Here is a 17,940-nt window from a genome sequence, read left to right as displayed (position 1 = left end):
CATAAAGTGGTTCTGCATTAGCATACCGAGTCTCTCCGAAGAGCCCAGACAAGTTCAATCTCTATCTGTTGAGTGCAAGAGGTACCCAACATCCCTCTATATGATTGCAATTAAGCCCAGTTTGTATGTTTATTTTAACAGAGAGGTTCTTTAAAAGCTCAATATTCCCTATTGTGGTTCAAGTCAAGCGTACTCATTTTAGATTCTAAATGTTTCTATTAAAGCCAGGCTAGAGCTTATTCAACCACATTTTGGCAACCCTAATCTGTCAAACAATCATTCAAGTCTACGTTGAATTCAGAAAACCTTTTGTCCGTCCGTTTGGTGCCACTCACTCACGGCGAACTCTCCGCCGCCCTGCCATGTACCCGGACTCCCACCGAATGGTCGCGCTGGTGTGAGTCGCACCTGTGATAATATACAGCGGAGATTCGGCAACCAATGCAGTCCCGCTTCCAGAAATAGCACACGAGCCCTACCTGATCGACCCACTCGAGACGCTCTTCCCCGTGACAGCTAGGATTTGTCAAATTAAACTTTTGTTATGGAATGTTCAAGGTCTTAAGTCAAAATTAGAAGATTCAGATTGTTTACAATTTGTTAATACCTATGATGTTCTTCTTTTTTTGTGAAACGTGGCACTCTAAAATTTCTAATGTTGATTTGGATCATTTCGAGCGTTCCTCATGCCAAAGACCTGTTTTCAATAAGAAAGCTAAATGTTCCAGTGGTTTCGTGATTTATTACAAAAAGAGGTATTTGGAAATGTCGAACTAATTGATCTTAATATTAAGGGTTATATGTAAATCCTTTTTTGGAACGATGTTTTTATTATCCATGGCTATATTATACCCGAAGACTCTATTGTAGAATAGATTATATCCTTTATTCGAATATGATTTTTTCGATTATATTGCAAATGATTTTCGCCGTTGTAACCTTCTTGGTGACGTCATCGTGACCGGTGATCTTAACGCTAGAATAGGTAAACGGTCAGACCTGGTAGAAAATATCAATTTACAAGATTCAAGCATATTTATTAAGTAACATAAACATATTGTTTCTTGTTACATGATAAATTTAATTACATTATATACCACGTGACATAATCATTTCTAATCAATTAATTGCATATTTAGATATATAAATGAAAGAGAAAATCAATAAACATATGCATGCATAAATAACAATATCAAAAGAGGTTAGACTACTACGTTATTTATCCAACAGACAACAATTTAAATCCATTTATATTATTGCACTACATTGTTAACAATATAAGAACGCATAACAAATGCTTCATGAATAAATTTACACAACCGTAGGAGAACATTAGTATTAACTGTTTGTAAAAGTTCAATGAATTTGACAACGCTTGGTTTTACATAGTAGGTTTTCGAAAGATACTTTTTCCAAATATTTTCATATGTTTTACAAATACAGACAAAATGATACTCATCTTCCAAATCACCAGAACCACATTATTATTATTATTATTATTATTATTATTATTATTATTATTATTATTATTATTATTATTATTTACCAAACTTATATAGCGCCCTTTTCATATACACGTTCAAAGGCGCTTTACAACGATATAATCTGATAGCTAACTACAAGCAATATCATTAAAATACTAGACAGCTTTTGAACAATAAATGTACAACATACTAAAAAATATGAAACACAAGAAAATGAAATGTGGTATTTAACAGGTCGTCTGAATTAAAACAATAAATATCAATATCATACGATAAAAAATAGTTAAGCGAAACTTTGAAAAAATTTAAAAATGATATTAATATAATTTACGCCTGACATCTAAATTGCATTTATATATTGTATCAATAGTCTAAAACAGTTTACATAGGATATGTAATTGTACTAAAAGATCATGGTATAATTAAAACAGGTTGTAAAAGTATGTTTAAAATCACATAATGGTCACACAGTCTTCGGGAATCACTGTCACAGATCATTCCTGGTAAAAATGCTACTCATACGCCTGTTTGAAATAGTGTGTTTTAAGTGCACGTTTGAAAGAACACAATGAACTTGAGTCTCTCACACCGGATGGTAGGTCGTTCCACAGTTTCGGAGCTGCATATTCAAAACGTCGGTCGCCGTAGGTTACAGTTTTACTTTTTGGTATCACTAAAGTAAGTGCTTTGTTTTGAGATCGCAGATTTCTTCGTGGTTTGTAAACACATAGCATTTCTTCTAAATATTCTGCTGATTTTCCGTTTAAAGCTTTGTAGGTATGCGTTAAAATTTAAACTGAATTCTGTTTTGCACTTGAAGCCAATGTAGTTCTTTAAGTACAGGTGTGATATGATCGTACCGCAAGGTTCTGGTGATGATGCGGGCAGCTGTATTTTGAACGATCTGCAGTTTGTTGACTAATGTTTGAGAAACTCCATACAGTAGTGCATTGCAGTAATCTAGGCGCGAGATAACCAATGAAGTCACAAGTTGTTTAGATGCATCAATTGTCAGATATTTCTAAATTCTGCCTATTTGTCTAAGATGTAAATAACATGATCTGCATACTGAATTAACGTGATCTTCCATGTTCATGTTTGAATCAAAGATGGCATCTAAATTTTTTACATTAACAGACTGTTTAACTTTCGAGTCACCGACGGTTACCGATAGATCTTCAATGTGTTTGGAGTTATGAGGAGATGAGAACATGATGACTTCTGTTTTATCAGTGTTAAGTTTGAGTATGTCTAGATTCATCCATGATATTATGTCTCGAAGGCACGCTTGAATGCGTTGTAATGTTTCTTCCTTAAAAATGCCATCTAATGGTTTGAAAGATAAATACAGCGGTGAGTCATCGGCGTAGAGATGGTATGGCAGCCCATGCTCTTTGCAAATGGCACCAAGGGGTTTAGTGTACATTGTATAAAATTTCGGTCCTAATACGGACCCCTGTGGAGCACTAAAATTCAGTGTGACCGGGTTTGACAGCACCCCATCAATGTATAATGTCTGTTTTCTATCTTGAAGGTATGATGTTATCCATTCCAGTGGTTTTTCAGCGATTCCGAACACATTTTCAAGTCTTTGTAACAAAGTTTTGTGATCGATTGTGTCAAAAGCTGCCGATAGATCTAGCATTACCAAGATGGTTGCATTACCATGGTCAAGGGATTTAAGAACATCATTTTGGACTTTGATAAGTGCAGTTTCTGTCGAATGGAATTTAAGATAGGCTGATTGATGTTTTTCTTGAAGTTGATTTTCTGTCAAGTGTTCATCAATGCGAGAACTCACTACTTTTAAACAATATCGATGCTCATGATTTATTCTATCATTGCCGTATCGGCCAGTTTCAATACGTAAAGGGTGTGAAGATAATCCTTATTTTGTAAAAGCAATGCGGTATGTTTTCGGTATTTTGTCCAAATAAACAGAAAATTCAAATTTATTTTTTAACTCTCTATACATAAACAAAACAGGTCTGATCTGTACAGAGTTAAACCATGTTTGTTTTAACTGGTCTATCAATCTTTGTTTATATAATACATGGAAATCTTTTACATTCATGTCGTTTGGGTTATACCAAACATCCATGAAACCTGCATTATCTAATAAAGGCTTTACTTTTGATGCCAAATTACTTTTACCTCTTGCAACATCAATCAACATTCTTTCATATAAACGCTGTACAATAATAGTATTACTTTTTAATGTTTTACACCAAAACTTGAACATTCTAACATATTTATTAATATACAACGGGTATCTAACTAGCTCGCCATACACAGCATACCATATCTCACATCAATGATTTAATATTGAAACAACAAAAGAATCGAATAATTGACAAATAGTACTTGGCTTAAGTATAAAAGGTTTGACATTCACTGACAAAGTTTTTAATGCCTATAGGCCTTTACCAGCTAAAGTGCTTTGATTTAGTACGAATCTTCCGGTGTATTTGAATACAGTGCCTAAGTAATTAAAATAATCTACAACCTCTAAAGGTTTATCTCCATATAGCCAGTTTCTCAGTAATTTTAACATTGCCTCTTTTTCTAAACACAATGACTTTACTTTTATCAGGTTTAACTTCTAGTCCCCATGTTTGGCAGTATTCATATAAAAGACTTTTTCGTAATTCTTCAACACTAAAGCTAAATAAAACAGAGAATGACAGTAACCAAATAACAGAAGCAATTTCAAAACTTAAAGGCGAACTAGACGAGATACTCACTAAAAGAATAAATGGAATTATATTGAGAGCAAAAGCTCGACATGTTGAAAATAATGAAAACAACTCTAAATACCTTGCAAACCTTGAAAAAAGGCATGCAGAAATGAAAACAATTCACACTTTGAAAGTTGAAAATAAAATTATTAGTAAACCTTCAGAAATATTTCAACGGATATTTTACAAGAAATTATACACAAAAGATGATATTGTTTTAAATCACAATAGTGAGTTTTTCTCATCACCAATTGTCAAACTAAATGATGAAGATAAAGCTAGCTGCGAAGGTATTTTGACAGAATACGAATGCAGACAAGCGTTAAAAGAGATGTAAAATCAAAAAAGCCCAGGGTCTGATGGTTTTACTGCCGAGTTTTATAAAATATTTTGGAACGATTTAAAATATTCTTTGTCAATGCTAATAATCAATGTTTTACAGAAGGTAATTTATCTCCTCTTATGAAACAAGGTTTCATTTCTTTAATTCCAAAACAAGGCAGAGATTTAGAAGTGATCTCAAACTGGAGACCAATGAGTTTACTTAATGTAGACTATAAAATAGCAACCAAATCCATTTCAAATAGAATGAAAAGAATTTTAAATAAAATTGTAAGCCCTTTTCAAACAGGTTTTGTGTATGGAAGATACATTGGTGAAAACATACGACTTATAGATGAAAGTATGAACTATTTCAATACTACAAATAAGCCTGGCTTGTTATTTTTTGCCGATTTTGAAAAGGCTTATGATCCGTTAAACCACGAATTTATACTTAAATGTCTAGAACATTTAAATTTTGGTCAAAGCTTAATAAATTGGGTCAAGCTCTTCTATAATGATATCAATAGTGCTATAATAAATAATTGTTTTCTCTCTGAAGAATTTCAAATTGAGCGAGGCGTCAGACAAGGCTGTCCCCTATCTTCTTCCATATTTATCATTTGTATTGAACTGCTATCTAATAAAATACATAAAAATAAACTTATGAAAGGGATACAACTTTATAACTTTATGACAATGAAATAAAACAATCTCTTTTTGCTGACGATGCTACATATATTACTGATGGATCCAAAACATCTTTCGAAACATTGATAAAAACAATAGATAACTTTGGAAATATATCTGGCCTAAAATTAAATTCAACAAAATCTACAGTCTTACGAGACGGGAGTTTGAAATCATCATATATTGCATACTTAGATAGTTATCAATTTCACAGTCAGGAAGCCAAAACACTTGGAATCGTTTTTAACAAGAGCAATAGCAATATGATTCAAAATAATCTTGTTCCAAAGCTACAAAGTTTCAAGAATTGTTGGCAGCACAGAAAACTAACGCTAATGGGAAAAGTTACAGTAGTTAAGACATTAGCGCTTCCAAAACTTATCTATCCCATGACAGTTATACCTTCACCACCTAAATACATCCTTGATGACATTAGCACGTCAATTTTTAAGTTCATTTGGAATAATAAGCCTGACAAGATAAAAAGGAAAGTACTAATGAACGATTTTAAAGATGGAGGCCTTAGAGTTCCAAATATTTATATGTTAAATAAATCGATCAAAGCGTCATGGGTGAAGAGACTACTGAATGAAACAAATATACATCAATACAAAACTTTTCATAATGACGCTTTACATAAATTTGGAGGCAGGTTGGTTTTCGAAAGTAATCTCGACCAAGTAACAATAAACATCATTGCACATAAATATAAATTTTTAGCTGAAGTACTCTTATCATGGTCTGAAATAAGCAAATATATTGAAACTAATAGTTCAAGTAAAACAATATTATGGAATTACTCCAACATAAAGGTAAATGAACAAAGTGTATACTATCACAAATGGTATGAAAAAGGTATCAAATTTGTCCAACATATCTTTGATTACAGATCAAGGGAATTCTATACATTTGACGAGATAAAACATCTTTATACTATAGGCAATTCTGATTTCCTAAACTATTACCAGCTAACGGCTAGTATACCGAGTAAGATAAAACATAAATTGAAAGAAGAATCAATAGTTAATCATGACATAGTCTCACTTGTTCAAAAGGTTGAAAATACTGAGCAAAAACCGAATAAAATTCTGTATACATTACAAATAAAAACCCTTAATGCAAACCATGGTAAAGAAGATAAATGGAATCAAATTCTAGGAACAGATTTCGAGACAATTATGTGGAATAAAATATTTACATTGCCATTAACATGCACCATTGATACAACAATAAGAACCTTCCAGTACAAATATATTTATAGGCTTATACCAACAAACAGATACCTATATCAATGCAAGCTCACAAACTCCAGCTTATGCCAATTCTGTTCAGAATATATAGAGACAATGGAACATCTTTTTTGGGAATGTAGACTTGTACAAAATTTGTGGAACAATCTAAATAACCTATTCTTGTCAATAAATATCCCAATTAGTCTTAATATTAGAACCATAAGTCTTGGATTTTTTCAAAAATCAAATTTTAGTCGTATCATTAACTACTTGATTGTGTTGTTGGAATATTTTATATACTTTATGAAGATTAGAGATATTGCTCCAACTTTTACAGCTTTCAAAAACTACATAGGTTTGCGATACAAAATCGAACATGAAATTGCATTCATGAATGACAAACTAACAGTCCACGAGCAAAAATGGCATGTATTAAAAGAAACATTACATTTAAGCAACACCCTCTAGTACAGTCTTTTTTTTCTTTCTACCTTTTCGTAGTTTATAAACTCTTTATTCACTTGTTAATATTTATTTTTTTCTAGTTTAATATTGATCTCTGTTTTTTTTGTCTTCTATTTTCTTTTTTTTTATCAGTTTGTTTAACAATATAAAAATGTCTATTCTTTTCTGTATCGACACCACCCTCACTTCTTAAACAAGCATTACATAATAAACACCATATGTTATACATTACGTATGTATATGATCAATTGTATTGTGTAATGTGGAATATTTAATAATAATAAAAAAAATCAACACTTTTGCCAAGTATACCCATATCGTCAGCAAATAACATTAATATAAATAGTATGTCATCTATTGTAATACCACTATTGAAATCATCTTGCAAATAAACATCTCTAAATCTTCTAGAAACAAAGATAACAGTAGAGGGGACATAACTTCGCCTTATTTAAAACCAACAGAGTATTCGAAAAAAACAGAATATGAAGAACAACATCTGACACGCACTTTGACCTTTGCATACATATTTTTAACAATACGTAATACTTTTCCACGAATTCATAACTTGTATAATTTTAGCCATAGACCATTTTTGTTAATACTATCAAAGGCCTTTTTAAAATATGTAAATACACATGCTTATCTTTTATTGTCATTTAAACATTTATTAACAACAGCATTTAGTACAAAAATTGCGTCCACAATAGACCGTCCCTTCCGAAAACCAAATTGTGCGTCACTTATAACATCATTATTTTCGGCCCAATCTGAGACTCGTTTATTGGTAATACCAGTAAAAAGTTTTGAAAAGCAACTAACAAGAGTAATACCCCGATAATTATTCACATCACTGGCGGTCATTTTTCTTAAAAAGTAATTATACCTTCAAACCAACGATCGGGAAAATAACCGGTATCCAAAATACCGTTTAAAATATCAGCTAAATGGGAAGCCAAAATATCACACGATACAATAAAATATTCATTAATCAGCTTATCACCTGCAAAGGCTTTATTTTTCTTTAATTGTTTTACGATAGTCTCAATTTCCCTACAGTAATTGGAAAATCTAATTCTTCAAAACAACAATCATCGTCATCAAATTTATGGTTATTACAAAAATCTTCAGCGTTTACATTATCTGCGTTACGCATATTATCATTCAAATTAGAAAAATATTCATAAAATTGTTCGACAGAAATATCGTTATTAACAGACTTCTTTTTACTAAAATGGTTCAAAAAGTCTTTTGGCTTTTGATGCCGAAGACTTTCAATATTTTTCATTTTATTTAGTTCATATCGACGGCGATTGATTTTAATCAAACGTTTGTATTTTATCAACACACAAATCTTCTCTATTGCTATCATTGTTACATGCATTGAGTTCATATAAATATGTTTGGCATTTCTACACTCGTCATCAAACCATTCTGCCATTTTACTAAAATTATGCTCATTATAATTTTTTTCAGAACATACTTTACTTTTACAAAATAATGGGTCCGTTACATTAACAATAACTTCGGTAAATTTACTTACACATGTATTGATTAACACGTTATCATGGATTATTGAGTTGAATGCAGGCAATTTTGCAATTATATTTCGCCTATATCGGCATGCAAATAATTATTCCACTTTATACTAGTGTAACCAGGTGTTAAATTATAGGTTGTGCGAGTTTGGCTGTCAGAAATTGGCCAGTCCCATCCAACATCAAACATCTACGTGCTTTTCTTGGATTCACAGGGTACTATCGCCGTTTTGTGAAAGACTACGCCCAGATAGCCCAGCCCTTGAACCATCTCCTGAAAAGTCATCCTACATCCAAAAGGTCCAAGAGGTCCAAACCCAAAGCTCCTGTTTCCTGGTAGTGGGGAGAAGAACAACACCATGCTTTTGACACTCTTATATCTAACCTTACTGAACCTCCTATCCTTGCAATTGCAGATTTCTCTGTTCCATTTGTAGTGCATTGTGATGCTAGCACTCGTGACCTTGGTGCAGTTCTCATCCAAGTCCAAGATGGCATTGAAAGAGTAATTGCATATGCCAGTAGAGGTCTTCGCCCTGCAGAGAAACATTATCCAATCCACAAACTCGAGTTTCTTGCTCTCAAATGGTCAGTTACAGACAAATTTCATGACTATCTGTATGGCAATAAGTTTGTTGTTAAGACCGACAATAACCCTCTCACCTATGTGCTTTCCTGTGCTAAACTTGATGTTGCACAGCATCGTTGGGTGGCTTCTCTGTCTTCTTATAACTTCTCTATTCAGTACAAGTCAGGTTCCACCAACTTGGATGCAGATGGACTTAGCCGTCAGCTGTTTTCTGATGCCATCAACACCATTTTTGCTGCTGCAGTAGCTTCTATTCCTTCATTGAAGTTCTTGCATCAACTCCAGTTCATGATGATGCAGGTGATGATGTTGAATTTTTAACGAACTTCTTCAGGTTCCATAGTATAAGGAGCAACGTGAAGATTCTACTATATCCCGGGTCATAAGTATCATGTGTGGCGATTTTCAGTCAGGGGAGGAAAGTACCTTAAAACCCCATCCAGTCCAGAGATTACTCCGTGAAAGGAAACGGTTGGTAATGGAGGATGGAGTTCTATACAGGGCTGCCACACATGATGGCCAGCGCGTTCGCCAACTGGTTGTTCCTTTAGCATATCAGAATATTTGTTTCAATGGGGTTCATTATGATGTTGGCCATCCAGGTAAAGAGAAGTCTCTCTGGTTAACTCGCCAAAGGTTTTATTGGCCTGGCATGGAGAAAGATTTTGATACAAGGATTAACTCTTGTTTACGCTGTGTTTGTCACAAGACACCAGTCACTCATTCCTCTCCACTTCTCCCTATAGTAACTTCTCGTCCGATGCAACTTCTCTGTATAGACTTCTTAAAGCTTGATCTTTCAAAAGGTGGTTTTGAGGATGTTCTTGTTATCACTGATCATTTTATCAGATTTGCTAAGGCCATTCCATGCAAAACGACTACGGCTGTTGCCACGGCAAAAGCTCTTTTTGATCAATTTATTGTTCACTTTTCCTTTCCAGAGCAAATTCATTCCGATCAAGGCAAAAACTTTGATTGCAAGGTCATCAAAGTACTCTGCAAGTTGACCAATGTCAAGAAATCTAGGAATACCCCGTATCATCCCCAGGGCAATGGAAGTTGCAAGCGTTTCAACCGAACACTTCTAAAGATGCTTGGTACCCTGGAAGAACATCAAAAGGCTGATTGGAAAAGTTATATTGGTCCCCTAGTCTACAATTCTACAATGCATGATTCCACTTCTTTCTCTCCTCATTATCTTTTCTTTGGCCGTCATCCTAGACTTTCTATTGACTCTTATCTAGGTACTAATCCTAACCTTGATGACAATACTTCACAGAGTCACACTCACTATATTGATCAACTGAAGGAGAGAATGCGATTCGCATATGATGTAGCAGCCAAGAATGCAGAGAAAAGGTCACAGTTCAACAAGGCAGTTTATAGCAGGAAAGTTAAAGAAATCAAGCTAGAGGTGGGGGATGTTGTCTTGGTACGAAAAGTTGGCATCAAGGGGCGTCATAGATGGTAGTCTAACCCATATGTTATTCTTGATATCCCGAATCTAGATGTTCCAGTCTTCAAAGTTCAGCAAGAATCAAGGAAAGGTCCAGTTAGAACTCTTCATAGAGACTTCCTTTTTCCATTCATTTCCATTCCTCTTGAAGAGCCTGTCCCCACTCCTGCTCCTAGGAGGAAACCGCCTACCAGAGCTGTTATTGTAGCAGATACTTCCGAGGATTCTGATTCATATACCTCAGAAACCATGTCTTCTCTTCGCTACATCATTCCTCAACGTAGACGACCACCTAGACTCACTGGTCTTCCAGACTCCAGTCCAGTTACTGTTGACCCCACGACTCCTTCTACAAGATCACCTTTGTTGGATGCGAATCCCTCATCTGTTTCTTCTCCTGATCCTAGTCAATGATCATATATTAGTTTGGTTGCCCCTGAACAACTGCAGCCCATGCCGAGGCGGGCCAGGAAACCACCTGATAGATATGGAGAATGGGTCGCTTCCCAGTTGGAGTTATTTGTCTAGTTCCCCTTTTACAGTTGTAAATGCATTGGTCTTAAATCCATTCAAAGAGTTTGATTTTATCTCCTTAAATTTCAATGTTTTCTTATATACATATTGTTCATTGTGAATCATAGTCAACCTTTATAGGTACGATTGACATTTTGTGGTATTCGCTGGTATCATTTGTTCAGATTGGTATCTTTTGTAAAGTTTTATTACTATTACATACATGTATTGTCATGCCTGTACTATTGATAATAGATATTGAGCGCATTGTCGTGTAGTAATCATCCCATAGTATGTGATTGAATTTCATTCGTAAAGGTATTACTGTGCCTTTAATATTTCTTTTTATTCAGTATTCATGGTGTCCCTTTAAATTTAAATTTTCTACTTAATTAACATAATGTTCACTGCAAACATAATTTTCATATTATAATGTCAATTTTCCATTGGTGTTTGTGTATTTTGCTCCATATTTCAATTGTTAAATGCTTTGCTGTGTTTTACTTTATCTCTATTTGTGCTTAAATTACAGCAGAGATCATTTCTGTGCTGTGTTATTACATTTCACTGTGTATTTTCTATATCCACTTGGATAAATTAGATTATTCTTATTTGTGTTCTATGTAGCTTGAAAAGATGTACATAAGCATTTTTTTTATTTTATTTAGTGTTACCCAGAATTATCATTATTATTCTTTTGAACTTGTAATGTGTATACTTAATCCATAAATTAATCATCGATTCATAATCTACTGTCAGTTTCGTTTATAGGGCGACAACTGCTATATCTTAAGTTACAGTTTATACAACTACCACCTCCCATATATATCATGCCTTTGTCATTTCTGCTTAATGCTATTCTTTGTGTTGTTCATAATTCTGTTTGCAGAAGTACTTATTTCTTGTTTAGTTTTCGGTTGCGTTTAAGTTGTTTTATTTATTTTAATCGGAGACCGGGGTTCTTTTTACTTATGGTAAATTTACATTTCGGGAGAAATGCTTTCCCGGGCGGGGGGAATATGTAACCAGGTGTTAAATTATAGGTTGTGCGAGTGTTTCCCAGGCGCGTATGTTCCGCTATGTATGATTAGCTAGAGTGTGAATACAAATTATCCTGTCATGACAGTGAACACTTTTTACTTACATAATTGTTACATTCACGGTCTATGCACAATTTATTAAATCCTTGTACCTTTCCTTTCTTTTTATGTCATTCCACAGTTGCTTCTCGTAAGAGAAAGCTTGTCATTCTCGACTCAATACTTAACGTTACTTGATTTTACAAACATCATAGCTGTCCTGGTTTCTTTTCCATTGTATATGAATAAAACATTATCGAACCCTTCAAGGCGTTTATTGAATAAATAGCCCCAGGTTTCACTAGTTCGAACATATTCAGTTTCAGTTTTTATTTACTCTCATCACATAATACAAATATGTGTTTTGAGGTCATCAACATGAATAATACAAAATGTTGTATATAAACAGTACAAGAACAATAATATATATTAACCAGGCTGTATGGTTAGTAATGTAGTACTAAGTAGGTTCAAACATAAAAGTTTGAGTTCATAAACAGATATTTAATAATTGGTATAGGGCCTTTTTGTCCTCTTTTTGAAGGGTGCCAGCCTGTGTGCACGTTCAAACTGTATGTTTCTTATTTGTAATTTGTCAGAGAGGAAGCAGTTTAGTTCATGTTCTGTATTTTCAAAAGTTCGTCCACCAGTGTTTTGTACTTTTTTCAGGAATATTTATGAATATGAGGTTGTCACGCATACTTCTGCATTTAAGTTCAATCATGTCTTCTTTTGGTATACAGTATTAACAACATGATTATACATTTGTGTGGAAATTCAAAACATAATAGGTGCGTGATCAGACCATACATTGAATTGACAAACAGTAAAATTGTGTGCGATGTCAAAATACTGGTCACTTAACAAAAGATTGTCAATAACACTTGAACCATTTGTGCACAAATAAGTTTAATCCCCTAATCCATAGTCATTATCCAATCTACCTAGGCAATACGTAATGATGTCGACTTACAAAGATCAAGTAATGTTATTCCGAAATTGTTGCAAACATGATCTTTTGAATAACGAAAAATAGGTAAATCCGGACAGTATTCATCATAGTCTAAATTATCAACAATTCTGTCACATTCGATATAATCCTTTTTACTCCCATTTCCGACCCTCAAATTCCAGTCACCACATAACAGTACATGCCCTTTGCTTTGAAAGTAATGCACATCATAATGTATTATGTCATATAAATCTTCATTAATTAAATTATAAGCTGGCGAATTTTCAACCCAAATATACACTCCTGCTAAATAAATGTCATTTTCTAGGCCAAAAAACTGTCTTTTTAATTTAAACCATACTATTGTATTGTGATGATTTCTGACAACAGTTACCCCTTTATAAATGCTATTTCGAATGTAGACAACAACTACCCCACTATTCCTTTTTGCCCGACGGTTCTGAAATTAACGAAATAGATTGTAGCATTTATACCCATAAATTTCAAATTTTGATTGCTTATTACCCCTAGTTTCATATAAGAAAATTATATCATTTTTTTCAAATCATATCAACAAAATCTTGGTCGCACAATTTGTTGCAAGACCATTAACGCTCCATGACACAATGGATAGCACAGTCTCTTCATGCCGCTACCCCGACCCGCCTGTCGCACCGTCCGTTGCCGACGAGGCCCTCCGTCCGTCCGTCTCGTGGGCCGTCGTCTCCGTGGCAGTAGCTCTAGCGCTACCAGCCCTACTTCCGCTACCGGCGCCCTCTGGCCCATCACGCTGCTGGTCGGTGTAAACTGGCTTGCCATCGATATAAAGTCTATCGTAGGAAAGCCATGCACGTTTACCCTGGCGTTTGGCGGCCTTCGGTGCTGGCATGTGCGCATGACGATGAGCGAAAATCTCAGCGGAGGGGGAATTGTTCATGCAAGAAATGATCAGTGTCATGCAGACTTTCGCGTTGACGTCACACGGTCTCACGGTCCTTAAAGCTGAAGAACTTGGCCACCAACTTCCGGGTGTGCCTGCTGTTCGGGTAGAAATCGCCCATTTTGTGCACGCGCTCAAATTGTATATCATCGACTATGTTCTGTGCAAGTTTCAGTTTATTCACTATAAACTCGCGCAGTTTGCTTTCACTCTCGGTCCAAGATTCAGCCCGTACATCCGGAATGTTGCCAAACACTAAGTTATTATGCATCGACTGCGATTTCACATAAATGAGTTCGTCTCTGGTTTTGATCTCATCATTACGAACTTACATAGTTATGTTAATATGCCAAATGATGATAGCGATGTGATAACAAATGAATTACCGTTAAGTAAATCATCTGCTTTTCATTAAAATAGGTTTAAAAATAAGCTGTTATCGCTTTGTAAATAATGTAATAAGTGTATAGTCAATGGGCGCATTGAACCAGGTAATTTTACATGTTATAAATTGACAAGAACCTCTCTCGGAGTAAGCTTAGAAGATTATATTATTTCAGGCTATGATGTATTTTCTATGTTTCAATCAACGAAAGTATTTCAAATTACCGAATTTTCGGATCACTGACCCATTGAATTTGTTTTGAATGTTTATAACATCAATTCCGATGAAAATGATGTACTTTATGATAAATTGATCTGGGACGAATCTTAATGAAATGAATTGTTTACATTGCTAAACCAAAAACGGTACATGTTTGATTGCTTTACTTGCTAGTGGTGACATTAATGATGACTGTTGAATGATTACATTATCTGATATTGTATATGATATTTCGTATAAGATACATGGTAAACCGTTTTCATCAAAACGAAAACGTGCGAAATATAACAAAACATTTAAGGCTTCATGGTTTAATGATGAGTGTAGACAATCAAAATCGGTATTTATTTTAAGCGAAGAGGCAGTTTAAGCTGCAACCTTTTGATGTAAGTTAACTATTTTTTCTTTATGCAAGGAATGATTACTGTGCTGTTATACGTAAAGCCAGAGTATTTTATTATGGAAAAGAGAAATCTAACTTGTCTCTGTTTAAAAATGATTATAGAAAGTCCTGGTAGTATATAAATAAGTTTAATAAGAAAGGAAATAGAGCTTTTAGTGATGCACCTTTAGAAAGTTTTGTAAACCATTTTAAAAGTATGTCATCTTCACCAAATGAGAGTAGTTTTCCTAATGAGGATGTTGAAGAAGGAGAAAATATCTCAGTAGACAATCTTGATTGTGCCTGTACGATAGATGCGATCTGTAATACAATTAGTTCTATATTAAGACACAAAAGCTGTGATATCAGTGGTAATGTTGTAGATTGTTTTATAGACGCAAAACGTTTCATTTCACCTTACCCAGACGCCTGGATGTTATTGTGCCTATCCATATAAAGGGCGATAAAACCAATCCGTCTTATTGTATGGGCATCACGGTGGTCAGTGTTATTGCCAAAATATTCTCATTATTATTGAGAAATAGGATTAATTAGTGGTGTGAAACGGATAATAAATTAAATAATGCCCAATTTAGCTTTCGCAATAGCCGCAATACGGTGGATTGTATATTTTTTTGCACACTATTATTCAAAAGGTGTTATTACAGAATCGTAAATTATACTGTGCATGTATTGACTATGAAAAGGCTTTTGACAGTGTTATACATGATGCATTATAGATTAAATGGATCCAACCTGGCATAAGTAGTAGAATTTTAATAATGTTAAAGTCTGTACATGTATATGCAAATGTAAAGGCAAGTGTCAAAGATTTGTATAATATGACATATTCAGGTATTTTTGATATTTCTCTTGGTTTGAAACATTATTTGTTTTGTTTATAAATGATATTAAAGACAATGTAGATTTTGATAATATGACCAATAGTGATATTCATAACCTGTCGTTGTATATGTAACTGTTTGCAGACGACATCGCACTGTTCACTACTTATCCTATTAGTCTTCAAGCCCAGCTTGATGCTGTGCAGAGACATTCATGCAAATGGGGTTTTAAAATTCATGTTGGTAAAACCATAATATGTTTCTTCGAAAAACGTAAATCATTTTGTGTGGAATATTGACACTCAACCTATTGAATTTGTCGATAGCTTTTGCTACTTAGGCCACAACAAACTGATCATTTGTTCTACGGATTTTGCCCAAAAAAATTAGGAGCGAGCGAGCGAAAAAAAAATTAAAATACTTTTTTTTTAAATTTAAGGCAATTCAGAAGCGAGCGCAAGGCGAAAAATAAAATAAAAATTAAAAAGTTTATTTCTTACTAAATTTATCATGCAATATGTCAAGAAATGCTTTTTAATTGCAAACATAGGTTCTTAGTTTAAATATAAATGAAGTTTGAATATAAATGAAACGGTTTTGATTGTATCACATGAAAATCTGTCTCAATATATAGCAAATGGCAATAAGATCCAGTGCTGTACTATTACTTAAGACACTGCCGATTAAATTGCGGGACAACACAATTGAAGCAGTATTAAACAAATCTGCAAATGTGGCACTGGTCATTATATTAGAGCAGGTGGGTGAATAAAGATGTTTCCCGTTCAAGACCTCGCCTTTACCACGAACCAATGGTTTATAGGTCCTTGCCTTGAAAAAAAAATCATGACACCCTCCATAGCTTCAATGCCCGTAAGAAACAGGCCACTTTAATAACAGGCCACTTTACTACAAATCGATCAAAGAAAACAAATGGATAAGAACAAAGAATTGAGAAAATTAAAACAGTCATTTTACTTATAAAAAGGTTTCATTTTCTGATTTTATTGATGTTATTTTTATACTGTACATGTACATGTATGTGTAATGCACTTGTCAATTGTAACCACGACCCCCATGGTCCGGGGAATAGCGGGGACGTTGACTTTCGGTCCAGCCAACCCCGGGTAAAACCAACGGCACTGCGGGGCCAATGATGCATAAATACAGACTGTTTCTGAAACATTTACAAGTCCTTCTATTTTTATCAATTACGAGTATAAAACTGAGAAATGCATTTTAGAATTTAAAAAATAACTCACGAAAACATGTTCATTTGTTGAAGTCGAGTGTCCGTGTATTTTAATATAAGTTTTGCACTCAAAATCTGATTTAGTTATTATTTAACACTAAACTTTGAGTACAAAACAATGAATTACTTAAAACACACATAAATAAATATTGCCTTCGACGCTGTGAAACTGTTGTTGTTTACTGAAGACTATAATCCATTGACTATGACACTGATTTTCAATTAAAAATGTGTATTTTACATTAACGAAAACTTAGTATCCTGCAAATTAATACCGGAAATAGATAACAACGGTGCGTCCTGCAAAATATTCCCGACAAAAAAGACTGTCAACAAATATCGGCTGTTTTGCGGTTACCCGGACCTGATTTTGTCCTGACACGAGGAAAGTTTGCTCGCGGAGAATGTAAAGCATGGAAATACCTTCAAAAAAGGCGAGGTCGACGTTGCAGGTTCAAATTTTAAGTAAAAAAACTTCAGAAAATAGAGGAAATTCAGAAGTAAAAAAAATAAATAATATGCGTGGCCAAATAGTAAGTGCGGGCGCAAAAAAAAGTTTTTTTATTTTTTTTTCGTTTTTCGAATTTTAGGTGCGGCAAATCCGACGAACAAATGATCAATTTGTTGTGGCCTTAGGTATTAAGTTTTACTATACTGCAAGTTTAGTAAATGCGGTTAAGTCACTGAAAGAGCAAGATTTAAAAGGGTAAAGCTTGATGTTAGGACAAAGTAGTCATTGTTTGACTCCATGATTGCCCCTATCCTTATGTATGGATGTGAGGTCTGGGAGTTTACGATATTAAAGAGGTTGACAAACATCATCTCAGGTTTTGTAAACATATTCTGGGCGTTCGTACCCA

This window comes from Mya arenaria, chromosome 8, assembly GCF_026914265.1.
Source record: "Mya arenaria isolate MELC-2E11 chromosome 8, ASM2691426v1".
Taxonomy (NCBI): Eukaryota; Metazoa; Mollusca; class Bivalvia; order Myida; family Myidae; genus Mya; species Mya arenaria.
This window is presented reverse-complemented; position numbering follows the sequence as displayed.